The 15,000-nt window shown below is 40.1% G+C and overlaps 1 protein-coding gene and 1 long non-coding RNA gene across 2 annotated transcripts in view; both read left to right on the plus strand.

Annotated features, from left to right (window-relative positions):
- The window catches only part of LOC138047241 (uncharacterized), a 109,640-nt gene that overhangs the window by 65,662 nt on the left and 28,978 nt on the right, over positions 1–15,000 (plus strand). The window lies entirely within an intron of this gene.
- Positions 7,191–9,297, plus strand: LOC138044847 (uncharacterized). Its single transcript, XR_011131515.1, has 3 exons — positions 7,191–7,379; positions 7,454–7,958; positions 9,231–9,297. It is a non-coding gene; the product is annotated as an uncharacterized lncRNA (long non-coding RNA).

The raw sequence follows: 15,000 nt of genomic DNA on the forward strand, positions 1-15,000 counted from the left end.
GTCACACTCGGTTCTGGTCATGGTGCATGCCGCCCTGAAATGGTTCCACTCGTTTGTTCCTATTAACGGCCCAAATCCGCTTGATGACGAGTGTGCCAAGAATGTTATCGAGTCGGCAAAGAGGAGGGAAGGCAACCCCATTTTGAAGAAGGACCCGATCAGCACGGAGCTCATCAAGAAAATAATTAACAAATTCGCCTCTGAAGGGGCTTCGTTGAAGGATTTGAGAATTGCTGCGTTGTGTACTTTAGGTTTTGCGGGTTTCTTCCGCTTTAGTGAGCTTAGTAATATTTTATGTAAGCACATAGTTTTTCTTGAAGATCACATAAAAATTTGTTCCCCATAGTAAAACGGACGTTTACAGAGAAGGGAATTTTGTGTACATTGCAAAAACCCTTTCCTATTATCGTAAATTCTCTATTTTGCTTAGATACATGCGTGAAGCGACGTTGACCCCAACGAGCGATCTTCCGTTGTTCAGTCCTTTAAGTAAGACCAAGTCGGGATATATGAAATGTTCAAGGAAGCTCTCGGCGTCCTGGGAGGCGATCCAAAGGTCTATAGTCTGCATAGTTTACGATCGGGTGGCCATGGGATTACTTCAGTCGTGATAAACGACGATTCCAAAGTTGTTTCCGACAGATTATTGAAATTGCACGGCCGATGGAAAACTGATGTGGCAAAAGATATGTATGTTAAAGAGGCCGACTTTAGCCGTTAAAGTGTGTTGTTTAGTCCAGGTTTGTAATGTTAAGTTCCGCTTGTTGAAATTGAATACTTCTTGTATACTATGTCCATTAAAAGTTATGTTTTGGGTTCGCTTGCGATCCTCCCATACCTGTGGTTCAGTTTGTTTTATGGATCTATAAGATGAAAATGATTTACGTTCGTTTGAACGTAGTGAATTAGAACGTAATGAGATATTTCTGCACCTGGCCATGGAGTATAGTGAACACTAAAGCTAACCCAATCAATGCGCAATGTGGGCATTTATTCTTAATTTCGTTTGGCCTTTTATTCGTTTAGGCAAACTGTGGAAGAGAGCTTTGAACTGTGTGGCCCCTTGGCCGCGCTATCTTGACCTTAAGCGATGGCCCCTACCAAGAATTCTCTCCAATTGCATTAAACGACAGTGGAGCGAGGTTTGCTTCGTCGTTCAACCCAGCTGGGCCAGAAAACAAAAATCAAAGAGTAACATTTGCACTTGTACTTCAAAAGAGAAACTTTTGTATAATTATCATGCCACGTTGCCCCAACAGTCCTTCTCGTTATTATCGAATGTAAAATGTGATTACTAACCACAGCAAGGTCAATTGACCAGTTTTATTTAAACCAAAAAACCCTGCATTACATATATGTTAAAGCAACGAGAAATATTACTGCAAGTCAACGGAATTTCCTTGCTGTCCATACATGCAAGGGCTTAAAACACAATTTCCTTTAATACTTATTCTTCATGATCACTAAGTCCACTGTGAGTCTTGCTGTAGCCAGGAGTCAACCTATCACGGTCTTGGACTGGAACAGGACATTGAGAAACCAATAAAGATCAAACAGAGCTCTGCATTCATGCACGTCATAGATGTGAAGGCATTTCTCTTGAAGATAGCCTGCAAACGACCAAAAAGAAACTCTTATAAATTCATTGATTAACTAAATAGTATACCATGTTCGATGCTAGAATGGTCATTTTAATACAAAGGAAAAACTTTGTGTCAACAATAATAGACCATATTCGTATTCCCAGTGGTGGACTGGAACTAGCTTGCAATGGAGCATAATGCGGGGGAATATATTACAAAGTATTTGCATTTGAAAAAATTTCCCCGCATTAGCCTCCATTGCCAGCTAGTTCCAGTCCAATACTGAGAATACGAATATGGTCTATTAGCACAGCACTCAGTTATGTAACTACTAATTGAGTCATAGATCAATAGGGAGCTAGTTTCATCAGCGGGGTTTTCAATTGGCTGTCAAAAAACCAGTGACTACTTGCATTAGGCGCGTCAGCAGAGCAATGAACCAATCAGAATTCGGAGGAAATACGAGTCACGTGCTTCTTACGTTCAAAACTGACGCTTTTGCTCTTGCTAGGGGAGTCCTAGTTTGATCAGATAAATGTATGAATGGAGAAGTTCTCGGTAGTATACATTTTTCAAACTTTAACATTTTTCTCCTCTAAAGTGCCTATAACCGATTGAACTTTCACTTTTTTATTGGCTTTGAAAGACGGGAAAAGTGTTCACACTTTGTCCATAGCCGAGCAATGAAGGGGAATGTGTTCGATACCGGGTTGGCGTCACAAATTATAATTTGCATAGCTGTTTTCAAAGCCCTACATCTAACCCATTCCCCTTCTTTGCTCGGTTAATGATCAAAGCATGACAACTTTTCCGTCTTTGAAAGCCAATAAATAAGTGAAATTCCAATCAAAAAGGTTCTGAAACAATACAATGTATTTGGGACGGTGTTGGAGAATAAATAAAGTGGAAAAGTGTGTTGAGGTGATGGGCACTTCAAATTTAATCATTATGTTCTTAAATACTATAACAGCTTTTCTATATGTATATTTTTAATCTCTTAGCCAGATTTAGATTTTTTTTCTCAAGGGAAGGTACAGGTTTATTACAGCTCCTGCACTGTTAAGAATTACTCTCCTTATTTCCAGGTAAACATCCCAGTCCTAGTATATTAGGAAATTACTAATGTCTTGCTAGTCACAGAGTCTGATACTAAATTATATGTGGAAATGACACGTATGTAGGCTTCTGATATAAGTATCGCACTTAGAAGAATGAATGACTGATAAAGAACCATTCTGGACCAGAAAACTGCAAGTCGTGCTCGTAACTAACGGATAACAGCCAACTGGTTCCCAGGGCTTTTCTCGGCAATGGAGAAAGCCCTGGGAACCAGGTTAGGATAACAGCCTCTTACCTTCTTTATTACTTCAAAGCCAAATTGTTATTTCCCACTTGCTCTTTAAACTGACCGTAGTAATTTTCTGGTGGCGTGTAGTGTGCTACTACATAAGTCTTTGTCCAGAAGCCTCTCTTTATCGAGGCAATTCCAACGCCAAGCTTCTTTGTTGACTTCCAGACCACCTATCGATGGACTTGCAAATGTGAACTCAACTGTGATGAGATAATGCTACGTAAAAAAAGTTTGTTATTGGTGACCTACGACAGCGTGGTTCACGAAAACATCACCACAAAATATAACTTTGCACTATCGTATATCTTTCCGGTTATTCCATCAAGTTCAAGTGGTACAATGTGCGAGAAGTATCTTAAAGAGCAAAAATTGAGAATGAAGCATTCTCACTTGTATGTTTTCGTTGTCTTACAAAATCTCAATTTTTGTGAATTTACGTCTTTGTTGTGCAGATTGCAGCAACAATTAGTGTTAAAATGCGTACCAGACGTGCTGCATTCTCGATGACGACCGCGTCGTATATAATAGATCTTAAAGCCCCTAATACGGAGCTTCACACCGGATGTTTTGAGCCACGGACACTAACCGGAAATGAATATTCTGCATACCAGGACATCTCGGTCTATAACTGACAGAGAAAAGAGGCTTAGCAGTACAAATGTGGTAGTGTTGAGACGAGCCAAAAAATAAACCTCTCTCTTCCGCTTGCCTTCCGTTCCTCAAAAACGTCGCTTGCGGAAGCTCCTTGAAAAAGAACTTTGTTCTGGAATACGGCAGCGAAATGTGGAAAAGGTGACCGGTTACATGAAAAGGAAAGGATGTATATTTTTATACATTGCGGAGCCATGCTTTGAAATGAATAATTAAAATAAATCAGACATAATATCGTTCACATTTGCAACCGCGAAAGGGTAACAATTTTGCTACGTACAAAAATGAGCTGTTATTTGAGGCGTAATGCAACTCTCGCTCCAGGCCGTTGATGGTCATGGAGAGAGCGTTGCGCGACGTTTAATAGAGGGCCATCAAAGAGAACTTCGAAGTTAGTTGCAATTTTTAATTAGGATGGTCATGCATTAGCCCAATTTATTCGCATTCTAAAATTGGGCCACACAACTCTGCACCTCAGGTTGCCTTTTGCTTTGCTAAAGTTATCATACACAAGAACAACCAAGTAAGAATGGCTGAAGGGCCAAGGTTTTTTAATACGTCCTTTACAAACACCTCAGAAGAACATCAAATCTTTGCAAACATTTTGTGGTTAGAGGCGCCAGGATCCGGGCGCATTTGCTTTTTGCGCTTGGTCCCGTTGCTAATTAAATTGTTCACAGTTAAAATTGTGACGATCAGTGTGACCAAAACTAGCAGTCCTTTTCGTTTTACCACTCATAATTAAAGCCAACGTTAGTAAAAACCGCAGTGGGAGAAACTAAAAATTTGATGAAAAAACTGGCTTTTTTTGTATTTTGAGTCTCTTTCAGAAGTAATTAAGGTCCCACTCACCTGAGTAAAATGCGCGATTTGACCACCAGTGACCTCAGACCTCTGTCAGACCTCTTCCACACGAAGCAGAATAAACACGAGGTACCTGAACTTATGCCAGGCTAGACAATGCCACGCGGATCAACAGCCGTCATCATATCAGTTTATTTACTTGCACAAATCAATTATCCTTATTACACGGATCATAGACACTGGTATATTTAAGTCAACTTCCGCCTTCACCCTGTAAACATGAGTAAATGGTGAATCTTTAGTATGGAACGGAAATCTTTTAGCATAATTACGGGATTTGGCTATACTTTTGGTTATTTATTTATTTTTTTAATCATATTATTCAACTACCATCCGTAGTATTGGGATAATCACATTATTTTTTAGATTTTAAATCTAGTTTAATTTTCAGAAATGGTCTGCCAGTCTTTTGGTGGTGCGAGACGCAACGAGGACCTGATCGAGCAAAGTCTGAGAAATTATTTTTTGATATTCAACGGCTGCTTTCCGGAGATTCATAGGGCAAAAACTTTCAGAGTTCTATGTCAGACAAGAACCTACTAAATTTACATCTGAGTTTCTGCCGAAAAAATGCACGCAGCCCCGTGAAGTACTGACTCAAGATTCCCCCGTATGTAAACAATAACAAAAATGCGTGAGTGGGATTTCGCGGGTTTTTATCCAAATTCCATTAGTGTTTTCCCCTAGAATGCTGTGTTACGAGAAATTGAGATTTTTGGAGCCCTAGAATTCTTGAAACTAGGTGATTATTCGAAGCAATCTTTGCCCCTCTTGGTGAAAAAGTTAGGAGAAATTTACCCGCCATTTTTTCGCACCAGTTTTCTGTTTCCTAAAGTGGCTGGAAAAATCGAGATTACACTGTATTTTGAAGAGTAAATGCTTAGTACCTTAAGTAATAGTCGAAATATCAATAAACAGAAGCACGACTGAATATCAAATCAGTTAAAATATCGAATCTATATTTTGGTTCTCCCATTTTACTACAAAACTCATGTTTTCGTGTTCTTTCTAGAACACTAAAGCTGGGTAGTTTACCCAGCATAAATTAACTCACCCTGGTTTGGGTGCTAGTCACCGCAGATTAACAACTGACCCAGACTGATTTGGTCAAAGGGGAAGATCAGACCGCCACGCTCAGAAGTCAGGACTTCCTGATCTTTCGTCCGATGGCGCTAAACATCACGAAGTCTCTAGCTTAGCATAAACAGCCATATGGGGCCCACATAAACTGTGTGACCGTTCGTACTTTGAATTTATAGAGGAAATTTATGGGAATATCGAAAATCATCGCATTATCGTACCAGATTGTGATAAATATTCTCATTTAACATCAAAATAAACGTATTTTACCTTAAATGTTGTGTGTTGTTGTTCTTGAGGTTGAAGACGGCGATTTTAGCGATTTGAAGGGTTCGGCGTTGGTTGTTCACTCGAATGTACCTACTATTACAAAGGCAGTCCCGTGAAATCTGTTTCCCTGTTTATCTTGTTCTAAATAGCAACCAGGAAGTTGACGGCTAATACAATCATCTTTTGTAAAACTACTGTAACACCCTACACTGCCTTCTGATCGTGCAAAGCAATGATTGTGTTCGCTACTGTATTTTCCATGGCATGCTATGAAATATTATATATTATATGCCATGAAATATCCCACTTGTCACTTGTATTTTCTTGGTATGTACGCTCCATGAGTATTATATACATGAAACAGTCGATCACGTAGCATTAGAGAGCTTAAGCAACGACGACAACTACGCCTTGTAGAAAACGAATTTATATCAGTTTACCGGCAAAATTCGCGATTTTGTAGATGTTTGTTACGCCAATGGCTCCAAAAACGTGATCAGGCTAAACATGCAATGACATCGTTCAACCTCAAACGGAAACACGAAAACTTAGCCGTCGTCACCCATGTTCAGTAGACGACGCAAAACGTGATCATTTCACGTTGTTGTTTTGAGAGGAAGGCCAAGAAATGTACAAAGATCTATAATACACGTGCACAGCCATTGTTTTGGTCATAAACCTTTTGTTTAGTGACATTCTCGTTTCCGTCGTCGTCGTGGTTTGCTTAAGCTCCCTATTGTCCTTCAATAAACGCGATAAAATTGAAAAAATTGAATGGCGGAAAAAAAAAAGCCTTAACTGGCGTAGCTCCAAGTGTCGTCCGTGATCATAGAAATTCACCTGAAGGGTCTTTTCCGGTTCCGGTTGGGGCTTCCGCGTTAACCAATCTCTAGAGGATGGGACCCCCTCCGTGTAAAATTAGGCTTCTTTAAGTAGATTAGGAAATGTTGTGTTAAAACGAAACACGTTTTAGTATTAAAGTGTGGTCGAGGAGCGACAACAGTTTAATAGGCCTTTTGCAACTAACGATCACATGATACAAAATCCACCATCCTGGAGGGCACGCTCATTATTATTCCCCCAGTGGGACATTAAAACAAAGAGACCTGAACTAGTCAAGCTTGACTTGCCTTTGTTTTAATGTCCCAGTGGGGGAATAATAATAAGCTTGCCCTCCAGCATGGCGGATTTTGTACCATGTGATCGTTAGTTGCAAAAGGCCTATTGCTGATTCCCTCTGTAAGACGAGCTTGCAAGGAATCATGGTTGATCAAAAAGAATTTTTGTATCACTTATAAACAATGAAAGCGTATTGATAGCTAGTCGGCTAGGGTGCTTATACAATGACGACGGCGGCGCGGAAGAAAACCCATAGTGAATAAAGGATTTATAATTACTTTCGAATGTTGCAATTTCCTTGATCTATTCAGTACGCCAATCGGTCTTAAAACTTGTTCAGGCTAAATATCAAGTGACAGCGTTCAATTCCAAAAGAAAATACGAAACATTGGTCGTCACGGTTCAGGTTGTCCAAAACACCCAGAAGTTGCTCATTTTAAGTTGCTGTTTCCAAGAGGAAGGTAAAGAAATGTACAAGATTTATAATGCACGTGCTAAGCCATTGTTTTGCTCATGAAAATTTCTTTTGTTGCAGTTTCCGTTGTCGTCGCCGTCGTGGTTTAATTTTCTTAAGCCCCCTATTGACAGGGTTAGCTCTACTCAACAGACGAGGCCAGAGATAAATGAAACTGAAAAGCGTCCTAAGACAAGCAAGACGAATCCACGTCTAAAGAGCTGACGGCAAAGTTAATTATCTTTCGGTTTCGCCCGTGCATTTACATGTACAAACGTAGCGGTCTTAAATATCGACATAAAATTACGTATTCGAGAGACTCTACCCGAAGGGCCTTCCACGTATTATGCTGAATTCTGTATTTATTAGTGGACATTTTACTAGCTTTTCAAAATTGAAGTGTTTACAGTCACCTTTTCCCAAAGCTAGCTCAAAATTGCACAAAATAGACGTCTTGAAATGAAGATTTGGATAGTTCAGATTTTGATTTTATTTATCTTTTCAACGCTCGGGGTCGGCCGACGGATTTCAAGTGCGATGTGTTCTATCAAGCTTCCTTTTCATACCATGCTGGATAGCTGTTCTTGTAAGTACACTGCGGAGATGTAAACATGATCCATAGTAGGATATTGCCTCTTCTTCTCCTTCACAATGTTTTTAAAGTAGATTCAAACTTGAAAACAACCGATGAAGAACCAGTTGCAGCTTGGGTTAACATGTAAGTGAGGATGAATTGTTTTGACAACGTTTGATAAATTTTCGATTTTTCGATAATATTTTACTTTGGAAGTGTTCGCGACAGCATGCAAGTTTTCATGCTTATACATCTTCGTTAGCACTACGATTCCTATCAGTGATATTCCTCATTGCGACTTCAGTAGGGCATATAAAGAAGTGAATTGCTTGATGTTTTATCAAGTGTAAGACCACTACGGCTGTGCTTCAGACTCAGCATTTCCGGGTTTCGTTATCGTATGTGCATGCCATCGAGCCCAGAACCTTCCACGAGCCAGACTATGCAGTGGTAGGGGACGTTTTCGAACTGTTCAAATTCTGATTTGATCAGACCATACAAAGCTTTACACCAGGCTTGGTCTTTCAAGCAAACAGTGAAGCTCAGAAATTGGAAGGAGCGGTTGAAGCCAGAAAGCTGAACCTGGAAAGCTGAAGCTGGAAGGTTATAATATAAATTCACGTTTCTTTGTAATCACGCATAACAAGGATTAAGGGACTCTGGACGAGCCTGGCGTGGTCTCCTTGCTGTAAGGGAGGAAGAGAAAGCCAGGGATTATGAGCTGAAAAATGTTCGCGCCATCGCCAAAAAATTACTAAAGCTTGCTGACGAGAGCAATGCCGGTTGGCTGGCTCGGGCCAAAGAAAATCAGACTAGGGATCTCGCGAGCTATTCACGGCGAGGACAAAAAGAGGACCGAAGAAGCGAAAGAAAGAACTGTCGAGAAGAGTAGACATCATGCTCTCAAAAGTGCGGAGAATAACAAGAATTGAGCAAGCGCTTCTAATGATCGCACAAGCGACGACAAGAAAGGCTTTTTTCGAGAGCGCTCACAAAAAATGATGCAAGTGATCTCACTCTGCATGCCTGTCTTTCACTCTTCGACACTGTGCTACGCCTCGTTGACTGTACGCTCATAGAAAACTCGGGCTCGTAGTCCAACGGATAAATAGCTAATGTTTAGAATCACCCAGGGCCTGTGAGGTCAGCTATTTTAGTAGATAGGAAAAAAATAACTTACCAATTACGAATGCCATAGAAGTAATTCGAACATCCAGCATGATTTATCTTTAAGTTTCCATTCTATATTGACGGCGAACTGTACTGTTTTCTGTTTTTACCAAGGTGTTGTCTGCTGGTATCATGGGACTGGCCTCGTCCACCTCCGCTATACACTCCCTAACTTTGCTAAGACCTACACAGAAAGGAAACCTGTTTCGTTGTTTGACTCTTTTAGATTTAAAGGTCCCTCTACGATCGTGATAAATTACTTTATACCTCATCATAGGAATTTAACGATGCACGTTGACAACGCGAAGAAAGTTTACGTGACACAAAATTAACTCGCCTAACTTTATTTTACGCACACTTGCTAAACACAACCGTCTCAATATACATATCTAAACGGGAAAAAGTATTTCAAGTCATTGTTAGCTCAGTGGAGGTGACCGTAAGGTGGGAGGACGAGCGGGCCGTGGAAATTTTTAGAAGAAAGACTGAAGAGGTGAGCTATGCCCTCTGGGAAACGGATCAATACGAAAACCAGTCAAAAGACATTTTGAACTCATTTCATGAATAAGAGCTATCAGATACTGACTCCAAGGCATTGATAGTGAAGCTATAAGCAGATGAGGTTTTGTTACTGAAATAAAGGTGAAATAAAGCCGGGTACCTTTTAAAATTAACATCGACGTAAATCAAGCTAGATGTATTAAATTAAATGTATCGATAATTTCCTATAATAAGGTAGTTCCAAAACTGATGACATTAGTCAAAGCTACGTCAGCTTTATTCTGAGTGAAGAAAGACATCGGTTAAGTTTCAGCGGTAGCTGAGGAAACAGCAGTGGCAGTGCATCTAACACTGCAGAGGTAATGGTGGTGGCGCTGGCGGTGGCAGTGGCAGTGGCACTGTTAGTGGTAGAGGCAGCGATAGCAGTAGTGATAGTGGCAGTCAGTGGCAGTGGCAGTGAAATTGGTAGTGGCCGTGGTAGTGGCAGTGGTGGTGATTCTTCGATCACTCAGTCATCATTGAACTGTCATGAAGTTAACAGAAACAACTTTCGCTATTTAACTATCAGTGGTGGTGGCAGTAAAAAAAAAACATAGTAACTTACATGCAGTAGTTACAACAAAGTTTTTCGCACTCTAAGACCGCCCTCTCTTTCTTAATGGTTTTAGGTAAGGGCTTTGAGGTCTGTCAGCATGGCGTGTGCCTTAGTATCAGTAATAACAGTGTGCATCTATTCCTCTGCTGTGACCAGTCTCGTGAGAAGCAAATACATGAGAAGTACTGCAAAACTGACCAAAATCAAGTACACAGAACAAGACATGTTAGGCATATCGCGTCCTTGGTTGTTATATTTTCCATCTTTGAGATTATCCTGGCTTTTGCAAGCGCTATGATTTGGTGATGCAGATGCAGCAGGTAAAGGCTACCAGCCCTTGCGAGAAATTCAGGTTTTTAAAGTTATTTAACAATTATTCCTCGAGCCCGAATGGGCTCTGAGTCAATAGCCAATGAGGCCGAAGGCCTTATGGGCTATTGACTCAGAGGCCATGAGGGCGAGAGGAATAATTGTTTTAGTAAAATCCAACTAGTTGGTCAAAAAAATATCGAAAGAAAACATCTTTCGCTAGTTAAAGCTAGACTTTAATTGTTGTTTTGGTTTTCAAAGCCGGCGCTTTTCGCTACTAGTGGGCTATAACAAATAGCCTACTAGTAGCTCAACCAATCAGAACGCAGCATTGATAATAGACCACTAGTTGGATTTTACTAAAACAGCTTAGTTACTGCAAGATATTGCAAAACATGTAGGAGGCGCGGTAGTCTCATGGTTAGTGCGCTTGTATGGAGCGGTCCAGGTTTGAGTCCCGGTCGGACAATAATTATACAGAGAATAGCTAACTTCAGTTATAACTTACAACTGTTATAAATGTAGGCCGGTGCAAATAAAATAAATAAATAAATAATTAATTAGACAAATAAATAAATAATTAGCGAGAGGAAAATAATATCCCAACATTTTATTCCCTTACATACACTAACTCTGCTACTTTAATTTCAGGTATGCCAAAGGGATCACAAAACAGAAGCTGGAAAAATATCACTGCAAACAGCCTAAGTATAGCAGCTTAGCGCTATACTTAGGCTGGGATCTAGTTAATAATAACAACAATAACAATAACACTAATAAAAATATTTTTTAATAATAATAATAATTTTATTAAACTCATTAAATTCTTCACTAGAACTTTACAGGATAATTATGTGCAGCACAAAACTATTTACAATAACAATTCTAATAAAGTCGTTAAGAAAGGAAGCAAAATATAGTTTACATAAATGAATAAAATTCAGAAGAGCTGAAAAGTGGAACGACTTGTATTTAAACAAGTCATTCCAATTCTCATCTCTTCTCAATGTTAAAAAAAGAAATGTCATAAAAATGTAGGAAAGTATTTGCGGTCTGCGTCATCGATTGCACGCGAGAAGTAATCAATAACAAGGGCCCAAAAAGGGTAAACGGTTAGCCGTGAAACGGGCCAAACATTCAACCGTTAGACATAAAATAGGGAGAGAGATACTGAGCGAGTATGAAAGTTTATTATATGGCTAGCTCCGTGAGCGGGCAAGATGAATCACGTACTGCGCTGCGATTGACTACCCGAGCGGGCAAGATCTTACCCGCTCGGGACCACCCGTCGTGTCTCGCAAGAAAAATTTTCCTGAAATGCCATATAATAAATCCTTTATTGATCAAGCTTGTTCGGTGAAGATGGCTTGATTGACCGAGTTCTTTTTTGCGAGTTTATGGACCTCGACTCCGTTTCGGTCCATAAACACGCAAAAAAGAACTCGGCCAATATCCAGCCATCTTCACCGAACAAGCTTGATCAATAAAGGATGGCTAACGCATTCATGCGTAGTATTAAAGAACGTCTCCACGACCAAGGAAAAATGCCGGATTTCTACAAACGATTTGTGGACGACACGTTGAGCATAATGCCTAACGTAGAAACAGCTGAAGCATTTCTATCAACACTGAATGACAGCCATCCTTCAATTAACTTCACCATGGAACTAGCCGCAAACGGCAAACTTCCCTGTCTGGGGATGGAAATCGTGAAACACATGTCCCGCCTGGAGACAAAGGTGTATAAAAAGCCAACAGATACTGGATGATTACTGCATTATCAAAGTCATGTCGATGTGTGATATAAACAGCCACTGCTAAAAACAATGCTGAATCGTGCTTTTAAGCTCTCTTCGAGCTGGCAACTGTTCCATTTAGAATGTAAACGTCTCACGGAGACTTTCTCTCGACTTCATTACCCAGTCCCACTCTCGCAATCAGCAATCAGAGATTTTGTTACTGCAAAAGTTTCAGGGGATGTAAGATCCAAACAGACGTGTGAGGATAAGAAAGCACCTATGAGAATAATATTACCATTTAAGGACCAGAGATCAGCGAATTCTGTGCGAAGGCAACTTGGAGAATGAAGTCGAAAAATCGGAGAAGATATCCACCTCATGCACACAAGCCGAAAGATCGGATCTAACATCAAGTCTAAAAAAAGCAAACCCCCTGTTGTTAACCAACAATGCGTTGTTTACCATTTCAAGTGTGATCTGTGCGATGCGGATTATGTCGGTTACACATGCCGACACCTGTATCAACGCATTGAAGAACATAAGGGATCTGCCATCGGGAAACACGTCAGAGATCAACATGGGAGGGACCCAAGAAACATATCTCGTAGTTTCAAGATCTTACGGAAGTGCCAGAGCAAATTTGACTGCTTAATTTATGAGATGCTTTCATTATAAAATAACTAAAGCCAACTTTGAACACGCAGTCTGACTCCATCCATGCAAAGTTATTTTTATTGCTCGGAGTATTTCATAGATTCTTTTTTAAAGCTTTTTGTCCTACTGTTATCTAGCTTTTTTTAGTTTTTATCACTTACCTTTTGCAACGCTTTTAACATTCTCACGTGTGATTCTTATAGGCAAAGTTTTATTCATTTTTTTTTTTCAAACTTGAAAATGATCTCGGCGAGATCAAAAGGTCGTAAAATTTTATCGCCAGTTTTTATCTTAAAATGTATTTCGAAGAAACTAGCACTACTTATTAGAATTAACTGAAGAGAGTGTACTGTAACGTGAAGTGCTATATTTCTATCCCATATGAACCATGTGAGCGTTAGCCCTACTGATGGAACTGGGCCCACACAAGAACAGAGAAAAACTCTGACCGGGGATTTTCTCTGTCCTTTTGTGGACCAAGTTCAATCAGTAGGGCTAACGCTCACATGGTTCATATGGGATAGAAATCTAGCACTTCACGTTACACTACACTCTCTTCAGTTAATGCCGTTAATTAAAGGCGCATTCGATTGACCCTATTTTGGAATAGGAATAACCGGAATGACATCTTCGATCTGTTCGATTGACCCGTATTCCAATTCCGGAATAAGGGATTATATTCCAAACATTCTGCTCCCACGGGCAGAATGTTTGGAATAATCCAGAATAATGACGTCACAATCGAGGCTGTTTTCGTGCAGCGAAAACAATGGCGGACGCGAAGGACGAAAGTTTCAGCACCTGAGGAGGATGTCGAAGCCCTGAAGAAAAAAGACCAGAGACGGACCGGAGACGAGACACCTCTTTTGATATCCTTGTATCAACAAAACCAAGAATTATTCAAAAACGTCAATTACAAGAAAAAAGAAGTTTGGGAATTAATTGCTTTCCGAATGAAGAGTTCATATGGTTGTAATGCCAGAGCCGACCAATGCGAAGGGAAATGGAAAGCCTTAACTCTTCATTTCGAAAATGTGAAGACCACAACAACCAGACAGGTAGCAACAGGAAAGAATGCCCTTTCTACCATGAGCTGTCTGAGGTCTATGGATACAGACCAAATGTATTAAGACCGTTTGCAACTGCAAGTAGCTCAGGGCTTGGAGACTCCACTCGGCCTCCAAGTAACCCATCGAAGAACTCAGACATGGACAAGGAAAATCATGCGAAAGAACCAGAGTTTCAACGGGCCGAACACCAAAGCGTTTGCCTGAGAATTCGGATGAGACAAGCCCTAACAAGAAGACCAAACGTTCAAGTGGACCACGCCAAAATGATTGTCTTGAATGGCTAACGGATTTTACATAGAAGAGAGAACGGGAGAACGAAGAGCGAAGTGAAAGACTGCAACAACAGCATCGAGAGAAAATGCATTTGCTGTCTGGTCTCTTGGACCTCTTAAAGAGTTGAAAAAGTGGGAAGTGTTCATTGCAAATATTTGACTGCCATCGTTGAGTTGAATCTGCAGTTGGTTGTAAGAAAAATAGTGTTTTGAATATACAGTATTTCATTTCCAAGAAAAATGTCAATTTATTAAGCGAGCGAACAATGTACGTAGGAAGATTTGTGCATCTCGAAGAGCACAAGTATTTATAACTTCAGTTTATTCAAAAATATTATACATTGAAATCATTTAAATATTTAGTGCTTTCAGAACAACTAGTTTCATGTGGGTTTTTACAGTTGCCCATGTAATTGAGAGAATTAAAACGTTGTCTAACCAGGTTGATTTTTTACATGACTCTTGTAAAGTATGTTTAGTGTGCTTCATTCTTAGAAGCATGCAGTGTTAGTAAGAGTGTAGCTCTTGGAATACTTTTAGGCTAACCGCGGGCAGCCCTTCAATTTTGTCTTGTTTTGTGACAAAAGAAAATATCCACCCCAGTCTCAGCTTGTGCCATGACAGGTTCCAAAAATGATCACAGGGAAAATCACCTTAGTTCTTGTGGACGAGTGCTTCTTCTGAATGGCTTCAAACTTTGGGAGCAATCAGAGACCTGAAGTTGGCAGGATTACCCTCTGATTA

The sequence above is a fragment of the Montipora capricornis genome, chromosome 4 (assembly GCF_036669925.1).
Source record: "Montipora capricornis isolate CH-2021 chromosome 4, ASM3666992v2, whole genome shotgun sequence".
NCBI lineage: Eukaryota > Metazoa > Cnidaria > Anthozoa > Scleractinia > Acroporidae > Montipora > Montipora capricornis.